Here is an 18,927-nt window from a genome sequence, read left to right on the forward strand (position 1 = left end):
AGCGGGAAATATAACCAACAATATGAGACTGCAACAAGTAAGACAAAGAAAACTTTGAAGATCACTAAATCTGAGATCCAAAAAGACATCTGATTGTATTACAGAGGCCACAGAGTTTCATCCAGGTACTTTTGCACTGAGCCATATAATTTCTGTTTGAACAAAATATATCCTCCATAAAGGCATTTTGTCTTATTTAGAAATGTCAAGAGAGAAAGAATTCACTTCTGGGTAGTTTGTTCCAGTGGTTTACGCCAACAGTATTTCCAGAGCCTACAGAATGAAGAGATATTTTTTGCACTTATATAATTCCAGCTCTCATCTCTGCAGACAGAAACTCATTAAAGACAGCAGACCTCAGCCATCACTGATTTAAGCCAAAAACTTTAAGTTTCATTGACTGTCTTTACTTTTAATAAAATAAAACTTTTTTTCATGCCAAGAATCCCCAAGATGTTTACTTGTTTGACAGGGAGTAGGAAGAGGTGAACCAATTTCTCATGCTGAACTGTTTCAATTGGAAAAGGACTGAGGATGTTTGGGTGTGTAGAGAGCAGGGAAAATATGGATTTTCAAAAAATTACCCAAAAAGGCATGGTCATTCCTTGTTGGCAGAAAAACCTCATGATGGGGCAGGTACAGCTTGGAAAGAAAGTCAAGCATTTGCTAAAGAACTGAATGATCTAGATGATGAGTTTAGCATGGACCATGGAACACAGAGGGTGGTTGTTCTCAATGCAAGATCATCCTTTTCCTCTACTTTGGAAATGCCTTCCCACCAATCCACTTGGGTGAACTGATTTTGTACTGTCTTCAATTAATTCTTGCAACCACTGTCTTCACTCATTACATGGCAAGCATGGGCAGAGTCTCCTCAGATGTTTGCAATGAAGCTGTTGCAGTGAATGGCTCTGTGGGGTGGGTTCATCATCAGGGCAGTCAGCAGTTCCTGCAAGCACTCCTGACTCCAAAACTGCCACGGATGCAGCCAGCTTCTGCTTGTCTCTCATAGCTGGCCTTCTAGCAAACAAATGGAAATGGCACTGCTTTCCTGTCAAGAAGCACAGGGTAAGAGCCATCCACATCAGCCAAAAGCTCCAGTTCAGCTGAGCAGGGAAGGAGTTAAAGTTTGGATGGGACTTGCAGTAAAAGTTTGGATGGGATATAAGAAAGGGAACACAGGGAAGCAAAGGTTCATGAACAAGAATAGTTGGAATGAAGAAAAAGCCATGAGAGGCATTAATGAAAAATTATGTAACAGGTAATGTCATCTTCATCGAAGTTTTGTGGATACTCCTGAAAAGCACGCTATTGTAGGCTACAATGTTGTTCTTTTAGATTTTATTTACAACAGGGTAACAGCCCTTTGGGGTCTTTCTGGAGCACAACAGAACGCTGCTAGAAGGTGTCCCATGTATGGGTTCAAGAAGAAAATGAATAGGGAGACCAATATTGCAAACAGAGGCTCCACTCCATCATGGAAGTAATATTTTTAGTCATTTCTTCTGGCACCTCATAATTTTGTTCTGCTGGGAATACGTTTGGGGAAAGCAACTTTTAACACCTGAACTGCCACTCTACTAAATATTTCTCACAAAAATTTCACCAAATCTCTTACATAAGCTAAATTGCATTTTCCCATTCTTCATAAGAGTAAACCTTGAAAACTTTCATTTTAGGACTAGCCTTTGTCTATGCTTTGGCATTAAGAGAAATACGAGGAACAACCTGATGTTGAATGTAAAATCAGTACTTGGAACTCCAGAAATTTCCTTGCCATTTAGCCTTTAGACACAAGATGGCAGCAAGAAATTCATTTCAAGCATTTGCTCCGAGGAGCTCGGCATTACCTGGCAGTAACTGTTAAAGATATGGGTTTGTGGGCTTTGTTATTGTGAGTACTTGATGGCACCCACAAACACTCGTGCCCTCACACTGTTCTCCTACCACCCATGGCCCTGAACTCTGCTGTTGGCTCTAGTCACAATGACCAAATATTTATTGTACTGCATACACAGCTGTGCACAAAAATACTTCTATGGGAAACAGCGTTGTTAAGGTGCGTCAGGCACAGCCCTTCCAGAGGACATAAATCAGTGGCAAACTCATTCATTAAGTCTTACTTTATTAAGTGGCCATTTGTTCCTATTCTTTCCTACTGTGATATTTTTTTCTTTCTCATAATTTTAGCTTTTAGGATCTAGAGTCTTTCGTAGTCCAGCTTTTTTTGTTTTTAGATTTCTCCAACTTGTGATGTTTTAGAAGGCATCTGATCCAAAGTACCAGCTTTAGAGCTGTTCAAGAAAAATTTTGCATATTTCTAAATATTCTGTGTCAGAAGGAATTTCTGCCCTTTAAATTCAAATGAAAAGTGGGGTTTTCCATTGCACAGGAGAATTAACTAATTTTACTCCATTGAAAAATGAACAGCGGAAAAAAATCAGATTAGTCTACAACTCAAAAAGTTCCTTAGCATTTGTGAAGCATTCACAACATTTGTTGATAAGACAAACTGCTCCAAGGACTCCTATGACCAAAGCAGTGCTCTAAAATTAAAGGTTTTGAACCAAATTTGCCACCTATAATCTATAACAGATTCAGATAGTCTGTGGATCAAAGGAACTTAGATATAATCACTCACACCATAATACCTCATATAAATTAAATAACAAAGCAAGTTAAAGAGAGCCCAGTCCATTCCCTCAGATAAGGCAACATTCTGGAGCAACATTCCTCATGCTGCAAACAAAGCAGAGCTACACTGACATTGCTCCACCTAATGCTGAAATAACATGACTAAAACACACTAAGTGAAATGTTTTAAAAAGAGGAAACTCTAATTAAGGTACCCATATATACATCTGGTTTTATCCATCCACCTCCTTAAGTGATTAAACTTCCTTCTAGAGAAGCCACTGATTTTAATTACACAGCCCATCAATGATGTATGTCTGTCTACTTTGCTACATATTTTCATTGCCTTTTTTTAAATCATTTTCTTCAGACTGTTAGCAATTGCTTTTTTCAAGTGTCTTGTTAAAACAGGACTGTCTGATTTGGCCTGATAATACATATTTAATCCTTTAATATCTCAAAATAAATATTCTGGTTCATAGTAGCCAGACATTGCACTTGACATTACAAGGACACACAGCTATTATATCATCTTGTTTGGGAAACATGTGATATACAAGTATACAGAAAATTTGGCCCTTTGTTTAAACCTTGTAAGTGTTCCTTTCCCCTCAGAAATACATATCTGTCTTCCAAAAAAAACATCTCACAAGATTAATGAATATTCCCTTTGTTAAAAACTTTCATATTCTCTGGTCAAGAGGAACTATGTCCAGCTAGTAATTAATCTGCACTCTGGTTCAAGGACAGAATTATTTACTTACAAACTTGGAATGCCGGAGATTGAAAACACATTTTTATCAGGATACTGACAATACTGAGAGTTGAGGTGAGGTCTGAAGAACTCAAATTCTTCAAATATTTACCACAAAACATCTTCGATTATTTACCATTTTTAGCTCTGAAGTTTTCACTGAAGATCAGTATGTCTGTCTCAAACTAAATAAACCCAAAATGAGCCACAAAATTACATTAACTTTTTTGTTGGAAGTACTCCTGATGTTCCCACAAATGCTAAAAATATGTGCAGCATGTATTGTGTATTTAGATGGAAATCAATTCTTCTTTTCTTCAGGAATATTATTTCTAGCATAACATTTTAGAGACCCTGCACTTATTCTTTTCTATCCACAAAGTTATGAATATGTTCTGATTTGACCTGCATTTGAATAGCTGAAGACTGAATTGCATTTTTAACTTTTCCAGATAGGAATCCCTATTTTAAGAACATTTGTTTTTATCTGCCATATACAGAGTTTCCTTCAGAAAACAAGCACTGCAGGAGCAAAAATCTCTCCCACCAATCTAATTACAGCAAACAGACTCCCAAAGCCAAAACTTCACACTCCATTGTCTTCCTGGAAGATTTTGTCATGACCTGAAATCTTCGCACCTTCTTCTGGTAAACTACAGGCAAAAAATGGAAGAAGAGATGTAATTTTTATTTGTCATCCTGGGAGACAAATCCTGGCACTTCCAGTAAATTGCTGCCCAGTTTCAAGGTGAGATTTTTGATGACTCTCCCTAAGCTGTAGATCATGCAAGGAGAAGCACAGACCTGGTACTGTGATGCCTCACACGGAGTAACTCTGGGACAGTTTTCCACTGGCACAGCACAAAGCAGGCAGACTCAGGAGAAGAACCAGAGCCAAAAGGTTCAGCTGGAGTAGAAAGCTGTGGCTGATCTTTCCTCATTGTCACCTGTTGAGTGTAAAAATCTCAGCATCCAGGGTTCCAACAGTCCCTCAGTTCTGCGCTTGGTGCAAAGCCTTCCTCCACTGAAGCCAGCAGATCTGAATTGCAACAGAATGCAGCTACAAATTACATAATTTATAAAGCCAGCCAAAATAATGTAAAATTAACAGTTTGTTTCCCTTCCCATTTATTTATAAGCAAATACACCTTGAGCATGCTCAAATATTGTTTGTATGTGCTTTCCACAAATGCTCAAGCAATCATATGGCACAAATACTGTATATATAAGAGAGCTTCTGAACTGATGCACAAGTATTCATAGAAACGATATTTTAAAGCTTCATGATGAACAATGGTGCCAGGCACTCAAAAATTTATTCAATGTTTTAGCAAAAGCCATTTTTAACATGCACCAGAAATTAAACACTTAGAATTACACTTGAGTTTCAAATTTATCTGAATCAATACTCCCATGGAAATTATCAATAACAATCTTTTTTTTAATTATAAAATTCATTAAATCTGAATAATGAATAATTCAAAATATCTGCTTTGTTCTTAAAATGTAGTGAAATAAAGTGAGAATCTACATTTATCAAATAAATTATTCATTGCAAGATTAGTCATTCTGTTCTGCCAATACATATCACACAAACAGATTCAATTACTAGAATTATGGCTTGAGAAGAAACCTTGTCTGATCTTATCTTACAGTTTCAGCAAAATCACTTAGTCAAACACAGGACTTCAACACGAAGGCTATCATTAGGATAATGTCACATATCAAAGAAAATAAATGTAGTCTGAAGAAACCACTTAACCTAAGAAATCTTCAAATAAAAACAAATAATGTAGCTTAAAAAATAAGTTATTTGACACCAGTGAAATAACAGGCTGTTCTGGAAAGAAAAGGGTATTATAAATTTTTGAAGAAAAAGATAGTTATTAGAGAGTATAAATATTATAGGCAGAACATTTTTGAATACTGATATGAAATTTTGCAAGAAAGTAGGAGTCTTTAATTTGGATTGCAGTTTGAGACTCAGTTACTTTAGAAACCATTACACAAAGAAGATTTTAATATTAGCTCTTCAAATGCATTTGTCCCATTCTAGTACATCTAGTGAATCAGGTTCACAGTACAGATAACTTGCAACAGAGCCTACATAAAAATATTTTGCTGGAAAACAGAGATTTCAATCAATTCAATAAATAGTAAATACAGAAACAGGATTTTTTTTTTAACTATGTGACATTAGAGATACATGATATTTTGAACCAAAGTGAGCCCTTATCCCTTATTATTTGTGCAATATTTGTTATAACTGATAAATGTGATTTGTTTCATTTTGCCAAGACTTTTTTATACTCCAGAGACATGACTGTTCAGAATCAAACAGAAACTAAGTGGCACACAGAAGTAAAACACAGACACCAAACAGGTATTAATTTCAGAAAATACAAGCATTTCCTACCAGGAACTTAAAAATAAGATAATAATGGAAGAAATTATTGAATAGTTCACAACAATTTTGCTTTTTCCTTCAATCTCCAGGTCTTAAGAATCCTAAAGAATAGAAAACTTCATTTCAAAGGAAATAATTAAATCTCATGTTGTCACAAAGAAAAACAAGCTTTACAAAATTAAGAAAATGGTTTTTAAAAAAATTAGAAACCATAATGCAATTAAAACCAAATAATAATAATTTCTTTGTTGGGACAAACAAATTGATACTGAGAATAATCTGATTCATGATATTTAATGTCTGCTGCAACAGATTACTTTCAACTAACTGACTTACTTTCATTTCATATCATACAGTATCATAGAATCACAGAATGGTTTGGGTTAGAAGGTTCCTTAAAGATCACCCCATTCCAACACCTTCCACTTGACCAGGTTGCTCAAAGCCCCATCCAGCCTGAGCTTCAACACTACCAGGGATGGGGCAGCCACAGCTTCTCTGGGTGACCTGTGCAGTGCCTCACCACCCTCACAGCAGAGAATTTCTTCCTCATACCTAACTTAAACATCTCATATCTACTCTCCTTATCATGTTTGATGTTAATCTCTGTTTTCTTGTCACTCCATGGCATTGCAAATAGTCCCTCTCCTGTTCCCTTACAGCCCCCTCAGGAACTGGAAGGTACAGAAAGTTCTCCCTGGAGCCTTCTCTTCTCCAGGCTGAACATCCCCAGCTCTCTCAGCCTGTCTTCACAAGAGAGATTAAACCCTTTCCTCCAGCATGTCAACTGCACCACACAGCTTCATGTCACCTTCAGACTTGCTGAGGGTGCCCTCAATCCCACTGTCCATGTCACCAACAAAGGTGTCAGACAGCACTGGTGCCATTTTGACCCCGGAGTAAGGCTATTATCATTAATAAAAGGCAGCTGTTCTTAAAAGCCAGTGTTCAACAAAAAAATAGAACACATTCTAGACATTGGCTTTGGTCTCACTGTAGTGCAAAAGTTCTTCTCATTAAATCTTATTTGAAGACATAATATTGAAAAAAAAAATCACCCAATAGAGTGTCTAATGTCCAAGTGTATTTGCACTGTGTTAGCAAGTGGAAGTATCTTTCAATGCCTCAGAAAAGCTTCATTAAAATTAGGACCTGAAAAATACTATGCATTATGTTATCTGTGCATTAGTGTATTTATATTACCAGTCTTATCCCATTATTTAAACTCTTACACAGTAAAGCCTTGCTCTACAAAATCACCACAAAAATTACGAAATATATCTATCTACATAACTAGAAAATACTCCAGCAATATTGAAGTCAATGGTTCTTTATACAGAAGATTTAGTGGAGCCAGGGAAAATAATATTTATGAAGATTAGCAATATATATAATCCTTTATATTGAATATATTTTAATATTGCACTTTACTAGTGGAACTTTACTAAAATCTGAAACTTTACTGGTGCTGGGGGAGAAATGCAATATGGGCACCATATTATCAAAGGTGACTAAATTAAATAATTAAGTAGATAGACAAATAAAGTGGACAATTTTAAAACTGAAATATTTTAGGCCCACCCATATTCAAGGGAAATCCATAGTCTATTTTGATAGATATGAAGATCTAAACATTTAAATCTACAGTGGACATTTTAAAAATAAGTAGTTCAAATGCTAGGCTTGAAGGAAAAGAAAGTAAGCAGCAAAAAACATCAGATGAAAGAAATGCAATTAAAAAAAAATATTGCAAACCATAGAAAATTGTAGAGTCCTAACTGAGAGAGAACAGGAAAAAGAATGTGATAGGCAGGCATGTACTTTTAGAAGCAACGCTCTTCATTTTGTACAAAGTGTTCCCTTGGCTCATCAAAGTGTAAAGAACAAACACCAACCAGGAATCTTATTCACCAGAAAAGGATTTGTGTTATAGCTGAACTTAATTAACCACCAGCTGAAGAATTTGATCCAAGATGATTAGAAACCACATGAGTGAAATGCAAAGAACAATTTTTAAATATTTTAGAATAATTCTATTCCAGGAAAAAAAAATAGAAAAGATAAATTTAGGGAAATATATATATATATATATATATATATATATATATATATATATATATGTATATGTATATATTGTCTCAAAAAACAATTTCTTCACTAAGCGAACTAGTGGAACATTATCTAAATATTATTGCTATAATTTAAGTATACAACTCTATGGAAAAAAGGGAAGGCCAATGTCTCATTTTCAAACTAGATTATGCTTGAGAAGGCCTCAGAACAGTTGGAGTCATTAATAACTTGGTGGAACAGGAAATAGTCCTAAAACCTGGGCAAAGAGGAGTAGAAGAGACTGAAAGAAATTTGAAAGAGAAGATCCAAAGTAAGCGTGATAAATTAGCAGGGAGAGGGGAATGAAATCACTTAGATTAAATTTTATGAAGTTCAAAGTTCTGCAATAAAAGAAAAACTCAAATATACAGTATTGAAAAAGGAAGGCTGGAAAAGAAACAACTGGGTAAGTTGGATCAAAGACTGAATATGAGTCAACTGTAGATGAACATTTCAAAACAGAATAATATAATTCTGTGTTTATTAAAAATAAAGCTCTACATAAAACATGGATGGAAATTATCCACTCTACTAATGACTGGTAAAGCCACTGCTCCATCTATTTTGGTCTCTCAATTTTAAGAAAGATGTGGTAAACTGGAAAGAGTCCTGAGGAGAACAAAGAACAAGGGGAAAATTATAAAATGTGACCTATCAGGAAAAAACAGAGGACTGAAGACAGAATTATAAACATCAGGCAATGTTGACTTTAAAAATTCTAAATTCATCACATATCCTGTTTCCATCAAAGGATGGCAAGAAATAATTAGCTTCATGTGTGAGAGAAGACTTAGATTAGATGTTAGAAAAAGTCTTTGGAGCAAGGAGACAGGCCCTCCTAGCTTGGGTACAAGAAGGCTGATAGGGAAAATAACCACAGCATTACTTTGCTCCAAATAAAAATTTTCAGCTAAAAATGAATAAGTAAAATGACTGCAATGAGAATAGGAGGAGGGAGATGCTGGCTCTCCAGCAAATAGCCTCTCTCACTCACAGTCTCTGTCTGCCACATCAAATACTCACGACCAACTCTTTCCTGGTAAGAACTAGTACAGCTGCAATGGCTTGACATTTTTCTTGGTCTGTATCATCAGGTGGCATCAGACCCTGTCCTTTGTCTATGAAGTGAAAAGTGGGAAATGCTTTTATCAAAAGACAGCTGGGGAGCACTTTGGACAGTAGCCTTGCACCAGAGTTGGATTCCCTGACATCCTAACAGAGAGAGCTCCACACAAAGCTGTGCTTGTACTTCAGGGAGGTACCCCACTAGCTTTGCAATTATCTTCTCCTCTCTGATACAGCTATGGTTACACCTAGCATCTTCCTCCTGCCCTTCCATGACACAGGCCATCCAAATTTCTGGTCAGTCCCTAACAAGTAAATGCATTGGACAAGAAGATAACAGCTGCAGGAAAAGAAACCACAAAATTCACCAAATGAGGCATAAGGATATTAAATCTAAAACCCTGCAGTTGCAGGAGAAATATTTATTTGCCTCCATCTTGGTATTCTGGCCAAGCATATTTGTTTGGATTTGTAAATAGTCTGGTTCAAATAAGCTGTTTTTCTGAGTAGCTGATTTTAAAGTTTCCTCTTGTGAGGAAATTTTCTTGTTGTTTTGCAGATAAAAATTGAATATATTTTGAAAAGACTGTCTAGATCCATGGGGGAAGAATAATATTTTGACAGAGGAAATGCCAATGTTTCTCTGCTTCATTCCTGGCCAAAGTCACTCACCAAGGTATGGGAGGTGCTGGGCAAAGGTCAGGCCTTTGGGTGCACTTTGGCTAAGTTTCTTCCTGGCTTAAGAAGGTTATTTGGGAACTATTGGCTCCAATGAATGCAGATAGTATCTGAGATTCTTTTTTGGGCAATTCATTTGTTTATTGCCCTTACCAACATGGAAGACCTTATTTTCAAAGAGTTAATGACTTACAATTTGGCTTCTGCTCATCTCTTTTTAATCTGCTCTGGGCTATATAGAAGTGTGTTATGAGGAGCACACTGCAGGGCAGAATGCTGTTCAGGTGACAGCAGCTGACTGCTTCTCTTCAGGATGTCCTTGGCAGTAAAGGCATTATCCAATCTACACACAGAAAGTAGTACCATTGTAAGGTGACTGACTTTCCACACAAGAGGTATTGATAAGTTTAATTTTGATGTTGCTGCTCTATGCTTAGGCTGCAGAGTTATAGCACTGGTCAGCTGCCTCTCCACCTCACAGCTGGGGTGCCCCAGGGTGGCACCTGGCTCCTCCTCCTTCTGCCACAGTGCAGGATGTGAGGGCCCAAACGCCTGGACTATAACAGCCTTAGTCAAGAGCTCAGCTGCCTGGTGTGCAGTCCACCCTGACCCAACCAAAACCTCCCCCTGTCCACGTTTGATAGAGGGGAGGAGAGGGGTTTTGTCAGATGCATCACCAGATGCTGCCAGATGTTGTTGGATGCCTTGCCAGAGTTTCCCCTGCAGCTGTTGGCTGTCACAGCTCCTTCTCTTACCTATTCCCAGCACAGTACAGCTCCATCCCACTCTTCTTGGAGCAGCTTCTCCAGTCCCAGCCAAGGCAGAAGCTTTGTGTAACACGCAGTAAAACTTTAGGCACTGCAGTGCAACACAGGCACGACAGCAAGAGACAGAACAGACTGACAACTTCTTCAAGTATTCCACCTAAGCAGGAACTGAGTACAAAAAAGCACTGGAGAACTGCATCAGCAAAAGGTTCAGAGATAAAATAAACACTGTAAACATAATACAGTCTTTCATAGTAGGAGAAAGACCGAGGGAGGAGGAACAGTACAGCCTTTGCTGTTTTGACTGGCATCACTGCTTGTCTCACTCTGACAGGTTGCCAGGTTAAGGTTTTGTTTTGAATAAGTCGTTTCCCTTTGAACAGTGGCAACTGTTACCATTGTTACCCTGTTACACTGAATATAAAACAAAATTTCCACCAGCAGCTTTCCTACCATATGTTTATTCTAGGAGGCAGCAGGCAGCTAGGATTTGGTAGCAATCACAGTGAGGAAACATTTGCAGGACCTGTCTCAACAATATGATTGCCTCAATCACAGTAATATCATACAGAAGGAAATCTGGATTCACAACTGCTGTCCATGAGACCTAACCTATGAAATCTAATAATGTATTTTTTTCTATTTAATTGAAAGATTACTATTTCAAGAATCACCCCTCTAAAGTGCAAAGCATACACTTGAAGAATTAGTCCTGAAACTCTGTCAATCATGTTTTAACTGCAAAACTGGCAGGTTTTTTGGAAACACTTTCACTTTTTCTCCACAATAAATTTAGACACATCCTGGTAAAAGCAGTTTCCCATAGAAAAGTGATATGAGGGGTGTAAGATAGGATTTCATAATGGTTTCATATTAGCACATCTCATATTAGCACATTACCATTAGGAAGATGTCTTTGAATACCTCCAAAAGCTATCATGATTTCCCAGTTACTCATGGAAAATATTATTATAAAATTACTCCAATTTACTTATGATGTAGGTATTTTCTTTCAAATCATTTAGATAGGGGAAATAGATAAATTAAAACCATTGTAATCTCTCTTTATAAGAACACCTTCATAGTTAAATCAGATTATCATTACAGTGCTCAGTAGTTCATTAAAGCAGTTCAGTAAATAATGAGTGCTCCCTCTTTGCCTGAATTCCTCAAACGGACAACAAATTACCAGTGATCTCTCACTCCCAAACAAATTTTCTTAAATATTTGGTAAGATAGCTGGAAGTTCCTAGAAGTGGTTGAGAATAAACTACCCATATGGTCTCCTGGACTTAAAAAAACCTAAAGTCTGATGTAATGTTACAGGCATTGGATGATAGTTTATTAATAACAGCTTGTATTTTTGAAAGAACCTAGAAGAGTTAGACTTTCAAATCCAAGTGCCCTTTAAAGGGAAATTGTTGCTAAATCCCATAGGTTCTTTTGAAATCCCAGACATCATTAAAAACTAGGAGAGGAGAAAGATACATCATTTTGACCTTAAAAGGGAACTACTACCAACAATTTCAGCTGCTTGACATTGGATGAAAGGTATTTATCTTTATGAATGAGAATGAGTGGTCTTCAGCAATCCTAGAATTTAGTTAACATTCACATTACCCTTCTTGAAGGTAAAATAAATTTCCTATACCAAAGTAGTGTAGTTTATTTATTACTCTGGAAGTAGCTAGACAGCCACCTTTGACTTGTCTAAGTGCATTTAATTTTTTGAACATTAACAGGAACACTTTATACGTGTGAGATTTATGTCATGCTGAGACAATTTTTACAAGATTTAGGGACCAGAATGTGAAGAAAGCAGATCTTTTAAAAGGTAAGAGTAACAAGACAAGGATGAGGGTGTTGAGCTTTTAACAAAATATAGATGCAAAAATATGCACACAAGGAAAAAAACCCAAAAGTCTAATCAGCCAAAATTCATTGTTATGGCAATGGATTTGCCCCAGTACAGTCTGCCTGTCCTCGTTTTAACAAGTAATTGGTCATTTCTCAGTGCCAAGTGATTTCTCTGAGCATTGAAGTTGCTGCCTTCAGTGTTTCAGCTGGAGGGAATAAGCTATTAAGAAAAAATACTATGAAAGCAGATTAAAAAATAAATTTAAGCACTGCATCAGAAAGGGGCCAGTCCCCACTTTTGCAAGGGGTAAATACAAGACAGGAACTCTTTTTTCCCAGTTTACCTCCTCTCCCCTTTACCTATTTATTCCCAAGCTCACAGGGTACATCAAGAAAAGCACCACTGAAAAAAACAGGAGTAGGCAAGAGAGGAACACGCAGTAGATGTTAAAATATGCACAGAAAAACATGCAAGTAAAAAACACAAAATAAATTCAAGGTTTTTGAGTTTCTTTCTTTTATTTACTTGTGCTTAAGACTAACAAGCTTTTCATTACATCACATTATGATCCCATTATGTGTCATTAAACTGTGTTACATTTACAGATTCTGAAAAACTGATGTGGTGAAGCAAGTTGCTGGAAAATATGTATAAAGATGTTTGGAATGAAGTATTTGTGTCCTTTCACTTAATAATGCTCAGTTAAATAAAATCCGACAGCTTCCTTATTAAAACTATGAAGTGATGTAGTAACATCCTCCCTCAAGGACACCTCAAATGTAAAATAAACAGAATGTAAAGAGGGCACAATTTTCTCTCTCCACAAAACGTTCCCATCTTTTGGCTGAAACAAAGAAGCTGCATAAAGTTAGCTGCATGTCCCAGTAATCAAGAGAAGGAATTGGAAAATAACCCTGCCAATTGAAACTGCAGGAGGTTTTTTGGCCAATGTAGTGTCAACACAGTGTCCCTTTGGCCAACTGAGAGGTTATTGAAACAACAGGAAAAAAAATACATAGAGTTGTCAAAAATGCCCATGAATAGATAGGGCCAAATTTTCCAAAAGACAAAAGTCTGTTTCAAGCAGACAAAAGAATCAGCATGAATTATACACCTGTATATGCCAAAGTGCCACATGAAAATGTCTGAGTGTAAGTGGATGAGAACAAAGAAAGAAAACAAACCAGTGGAAAATGTTCAGTCCCCACTTTTTTTTTGTCTTTTCTTTTTTCTTTTTTTTTTTTTTTTTTTTTTTTTTTTTTTTTTTTTTTTTTTTTTTTTTTTACCCACTGAAAGAAGTACAACAGCAATTTTTTGTTCACCAGTGTCCTGGATGTCAAAACTTTCAAATATATAAGAAGCGAAAATCTGTGCAAAATTCATCCAAATCTCAGCTTAGACCTGCTCTGGCAACTTGCACATAAGGAAATATAATCTCTGAGTTTTGTGATAATAGTTGCACTTTCAAAGCACAAGTTCTTGTACGAATGAACCGATCATTAAAGACAGGGAGTAAAAAGTGATCATGAAGTGCCAGGATCTTCTATTGCAGAACTCTTCTAAAAGATGATGACCCACTGCTAAACACTGGGAGAGCTGTAGCATCTACTGGAGCCAGTAACACTTCCTGCAACTTACTGGAAGGCTGACAATCAAATACTGTGATTTTAGAATTCTCTGGAGACTTGACTGGATTTAGGGGATGAAACTAAACATTACTGTATTTCTTTTGAAATGTATTCTTACACTGGTGGATCCCCTATACCCTCCCCAGCCCCTTAACTCAAACAGAAAATTATTGACTAAATCAGAGATATCTGGCAGACTTAATGGAATGCACTGATTGTGTTCAATGACATCTGCTCCACAAAGAAGCATTACCTGGCTCTGCTCAGAATAAGCCAGCTGTCCAGTCAGCTGGAATTAGCAGTGAGAGGCATCAGAAGAAATCAGAAATAGGACAAATACATACTGCCTTCCTATTAATCAAGAAATGGCCTTTCCTGGCAAAAAGCCAGGCATCCAAAGGAAAAAAAGGATTGCCAATTGAAGGTCATGTGTCTCTCTAGAGGTATTTCCATAGGGACATTTCTTTGGATCAGGATGACAGGAAGGAGATTTGTCCATGTAGCCACTACATCCACAAGCAGCTTTCTGAGAAGTGGCAGCCAAAATGGCTTTGTGGCTTACATGAGATTTACATTGAATAAATCTCTTGCCAAATCAAGATTCTTGTACACTCTTTTCAGGGGCTGTTTCTTGAATGGGGGAATAAATTGCTTACATCCCTTTATTTTAAATGACAATATTTCTACAAATGTTCTAACCTCTTTCCACAGGGGAAAAAGAACCAAATCATGGTATGATTTAGGTCTGACATATACCTTAAATAAAATTATATAAAAAAAATAAATATACAAGGTAGCATTTGGAGAAACTGCCCACATGAAACAGCCTCTACCAGATTTTCTGAGGGACTGATTTTGTAAGATTCAAACTAGCATCACCCTTCAGAAGCTTAGAGACCCAAGGAAGAAAACTGGAAAAAAGTTACATTCAACTCTCCAAATCCCACATTGCTACACTGGCAAAAGAAAAACAGTAGAAAGGGTTCAGTAAAAAGAAAAAAAAGGATCAGCAGAAGCAGCAAAGAGAAAAATATAAGCAGAGAATATAGGAGTAGTCATGGAGACAGTTCAGTTACTGAAAAGATTATAAAGGATTGAGTTGAAATGAGTGAGGCAACACAGAGACAACTTTGCCATTTGGAAACCAATGAAAGGTGGCAAGGTTACAAACCAGAGGAAGTGAAACCAACAGGGGAGGACCTGAAATTACACAGTACAGCCATAACAAGACTTGGTGGACTAACATTCATTACTGGAAAGTGGATATTGAAATATATGATAATTATCTGAAAGCTAGAAATAAAACCAGGAGTAGAATACTGCCATAGTTTAATAAAGACCATTTCTGCAAATAAAAATCTGTAGTAATGTGGACAAAACCATAACTTTTATGGTCAAAATCAATTTGAATGAAGGACTTTAAAATGAATTAGGGTCAGAAGTTTACCCTTGCCTCACATGGATCAAATCTGACCTGGGATGAGGACCTCATTAATATGTTGTTGGAAAGAAAAAGGCTATCAGAAATTCTATCATTGTGTGGACACATAAATTTCTGAGACATATTGGAAAAAAAATGCTACCAAATATGGTAGGACCTACTTATTCCTGAATATGATAGCCAACATATTTCTCCACCAAATCTGCTGTGACTAATAAGTACCATCACAAAAAATGTTCTGGTCGGCTGGAAATGAAAGATCTAGCAGAAGACCTGGGCATGGAATTTAATCACAAGATTACAGTGAGTCACCAGAGTGGTGATAAAGTACAATGTGATACTAGCCCATGGCAAAAGCAAAGCCTTTCCAATAGAAATTGGGATGTATTAATGACGTTATAAAAGATAACAGCAAACTGAAGACAGTGCTCTGTGTTATGCTGTGTGCAAAGATGAACTCAGAGCAGAACAGGTGGAAGGAAGGTCCAGTCATCCTTGTTAGGGAACTGAGAGTCTACTTTGGAAGCAGAGACAAAAATGGGAGCACAGAAATGTGAAATGTGGCTGCTCTATGAATTGTGTTAGCATGAGGTAAGAACTGGAGGACTGACTACAGGGTTATGTTGGGAGGGAAATAAAGTGGCCTGAATTAATTTAGGAAAGAAAAAAAGAACAAGTTTCCTTACAATCAGCTGCACAAAGCCTTGAAAGAGCTTCTTGAAAGAAGTGCAGGAGCAAAAAGTAATAATTGGCTAATGATGAAAGATAATGAGGTTAGGGATGGGACTACATGATGCAGTTCATCCCCAGTGCAGAAGACTGCAAATAATGGTCCACTAAAACCCTTCCTCTGTTCAATGTCCACAAAAAATTATTAACTGTATTTAAGATGCAGATTTTCATCAATAGATACCAAGATACTCACACACAAAAATTAATACCTGTGTAATATAGCACACAGAGTCAGAGAATCATCGAACGGTTTGGGTTGAAAGGGACCTTAAAGATCTTATTCCAACTCCCCAATATACTTAATACTTAGTTCCCCTACATGGACTACAAAGCTGTAGTGATTTATATAAATGCAAGACATTGTTTAATATGTTAGATTTTTGGTTTTTTGCACTGTATATAATAAGATTTATAAAACCTACACTACAGAAAATGTGGAAGTATGAGCCAAATCTAGGTAGCACCAGCTAGTAACAAATACCACTCTCTTTTCACAATGGAATTTACATTTTTTCAGTCCATTCTTTCTTTATTTCTTCCTCCCACCTTCTGTTTAAAACATGAACATTAAATAAAACAAAAGGGTCACATTTAGAAAGCAAAGATGAAAATAGGTGTTAACTTAGACACATATAATTTAGGCTATGTTTAAAAGGAATAATACACTACATAATGTGTTTTTTTCTCCCCCGTCTCAAAGCCAAGTCCAACACCACACACAATGCTGTGTGTGGGTAAAGTTTTTTGCAGATATTGTTGTCACAAATATTACAAAGTTTGAAAATGCTGAAAACTTTTTTTATATTATCTGAGGTGGACCTAAGGTACAAACTGCTCCTAGCTGTCACTCAGTCATTGGACTTTTAAAAGGAATGAATAATTTATGACCACTACTAATATCTGTAGCTATGCAAGATGGAATAATGAATTCAGCATCAAAATTGCATTTTTCAGGAAATAAGTCTCTGTGAGTATGGGGTCAGAAAATAATTTTTACTTAATTTCTGCTATTCATTTTGACAGATATGGGGATATTTCAGCTTTCCTTTACTGCAGGGGAAGTAGCTCTTGTTGTATGAAGACAAGAGATGATATGGATTGAGGCTCCAGTGCAATGTAGTTTTCTTCCCTTTCACACAGAATATGAGTCTTTCTTTATACTCTACATACGAGGACCAAATTCAGCAAAGACAGCCATGTAAAACTGACATATCTGTCAGAAATTTCACAGTTGAGCTCATAAAGAAACAGGGAAGATTTTCTCTAAAATTCAAGAAGCTGTTTGTATGAACTTTTCACCAGTAATATACAAAATTATACAAGCTATTGAAATTTCATTACTAGTATCAGAATCTCAGTGCTTGAGCCTATGCCCTTCTGACCTCAGTTAAACTCAAAATTCTCATCTTGATGTAAACTTTCTCTCTAGTCTACACAAAAAAATAGCTTGACCATTCCAGGTAAGGAGCAGAGCTACAGAGTTTGTATGGCTCATTCAGAAAGAGCAAATATGGAACTTACACATTAAATATGCATTTCTGCATCTATACCTGGTAGGCACATGTGACATACACAGTTGGATAGGAATGAAGGAGGGATGGAAAAAAGACTCAGAAATTAATTGCACTTTCCACTTCTAGGTATCTACACTTTTGAGGTCCACACATGAGATTTTAAATAACTGCAAACCACATCTCTCAAACGACATACAGAACAACAACTACATTACTTAACTTCAGATTGCACTTTAAAGTATGTAAAATCTCAAAGACTACTAGAGGGCACATATAATTTCCTCTGAAAAATCAAGCTTTGGGCATTCAGTCTGCTTCTCAATGTACTCATCACAGAAATGTGTAAGAAGTCTATAAGATAAGTCACAGGAAATATATTCAACAGCATTTTTCACCAGAACATGAATACAGCAGACCTCCACTGCCAAGGACAGTTTTGGTCTATCTGCCTGTGTTGGGCTCATTGGGGAACATTCTCCACTGCTTTCTTTTGGCAGGACATCTAAGAAAATGTGGAGAATGACATAAAATCAGATCCACCAAAATAAAAACACATAACCTATTTGAATAGAAACTAAGATTGTTTTCACTATTACAGCAAGTCTTCCGTGATACAAGTCCTAATATTTTAAGACATGTGCTTGCATTGCAACAAGTGATTCAAATCATTCTCAAATTTGAATCATGGGTAGATTGCTTGCAGTACATCTGTCCATCTGGAAATTTCAGATTTTGTTTATCTATTTTCACAGGAGTTTTGACACATCAAATACTTGGGGTGGCAAAAAATGACAATTCATTTTGACTTCACACTGTCTAGGTAAACACTTGTCAAATGAGGAATGCTGAAATCAAAACAGGCTTTTGTATTTGTCACTCCATCAACTGCAGACTTCCTGGCTACTGGTCCAAATTTTAGTTACTGCTTCAATACTGTTCAAGAAGAAAAGCAGCACTCAGATAATTATCAATTCTGTAGCATGAAGAGTTGAGTGGCATTATCTGTTTCTAACAATATAAACATTGCTACACTGTCCAAAAATACACAGAGCAACTGTTGAGGCCTCTTCACTGCAAGCCATCACACTGGGGCTGCCAGTACTCCAGCCCCACAGTGAAATGATTGAAGCAAAGCTTTGAAAATTCATGTACTTTGGATGCTGGAACTGAACTGGTCCTAGCTGGAGCTGGGAGCTAGTCAGCAAACTTTTGGGCATCAATGAATGGATGCTGAGCTCAGGAATCAGGACTCCACTTGAGAAAAAGTGAATTCTTATTACACACCCACCCAAACAATTGTAAATCCCTTGGAACCACATGTTCCTACCATCTTAGAT

The 18,927-nt window shown here is 36.8% G+C and overlaps 1 long non-coding RNA gene across 1 annotated transcript in view; it reads right to left on the reverse strand.

Moving 5' to 3' along the window:
- Nucleotides 1-2,854: 2,854 nt before the first annotated feature.
- Nucleotides 2,855-18,927, reverse strand: part of LOC132329347 (uncharacterized) — an 84,313-nt gene continuing 68,240 nt past the window's right edge. Inside the window, exon 5 of the long non-coding RNA XR_009487034.1 lies at nt 2,855-4,427. This is a non-coding gene — a long non-coding RNA (uncharacterized LOC132329347). The remainder of the gene's footprint in view (nt 4,428-18,927) is intronic.

Source organism: Haemorhous mexicanus, chromosome 6 (assembly GCF_027477595.1).
Source record: "Haemorhous mexicanus isolate bHaeMex1 chromosome 6, bHaeMex1.pri, whole genome shotgun sequence".
In the NCBI taxonomy this organism is placed as follows: domain Eukaryota; kingdom Metazoa; phylum Chordata; class Aves; order Passeriformes; family Fringillidae; genus Haemorhous; species Haemorhous mexicanus.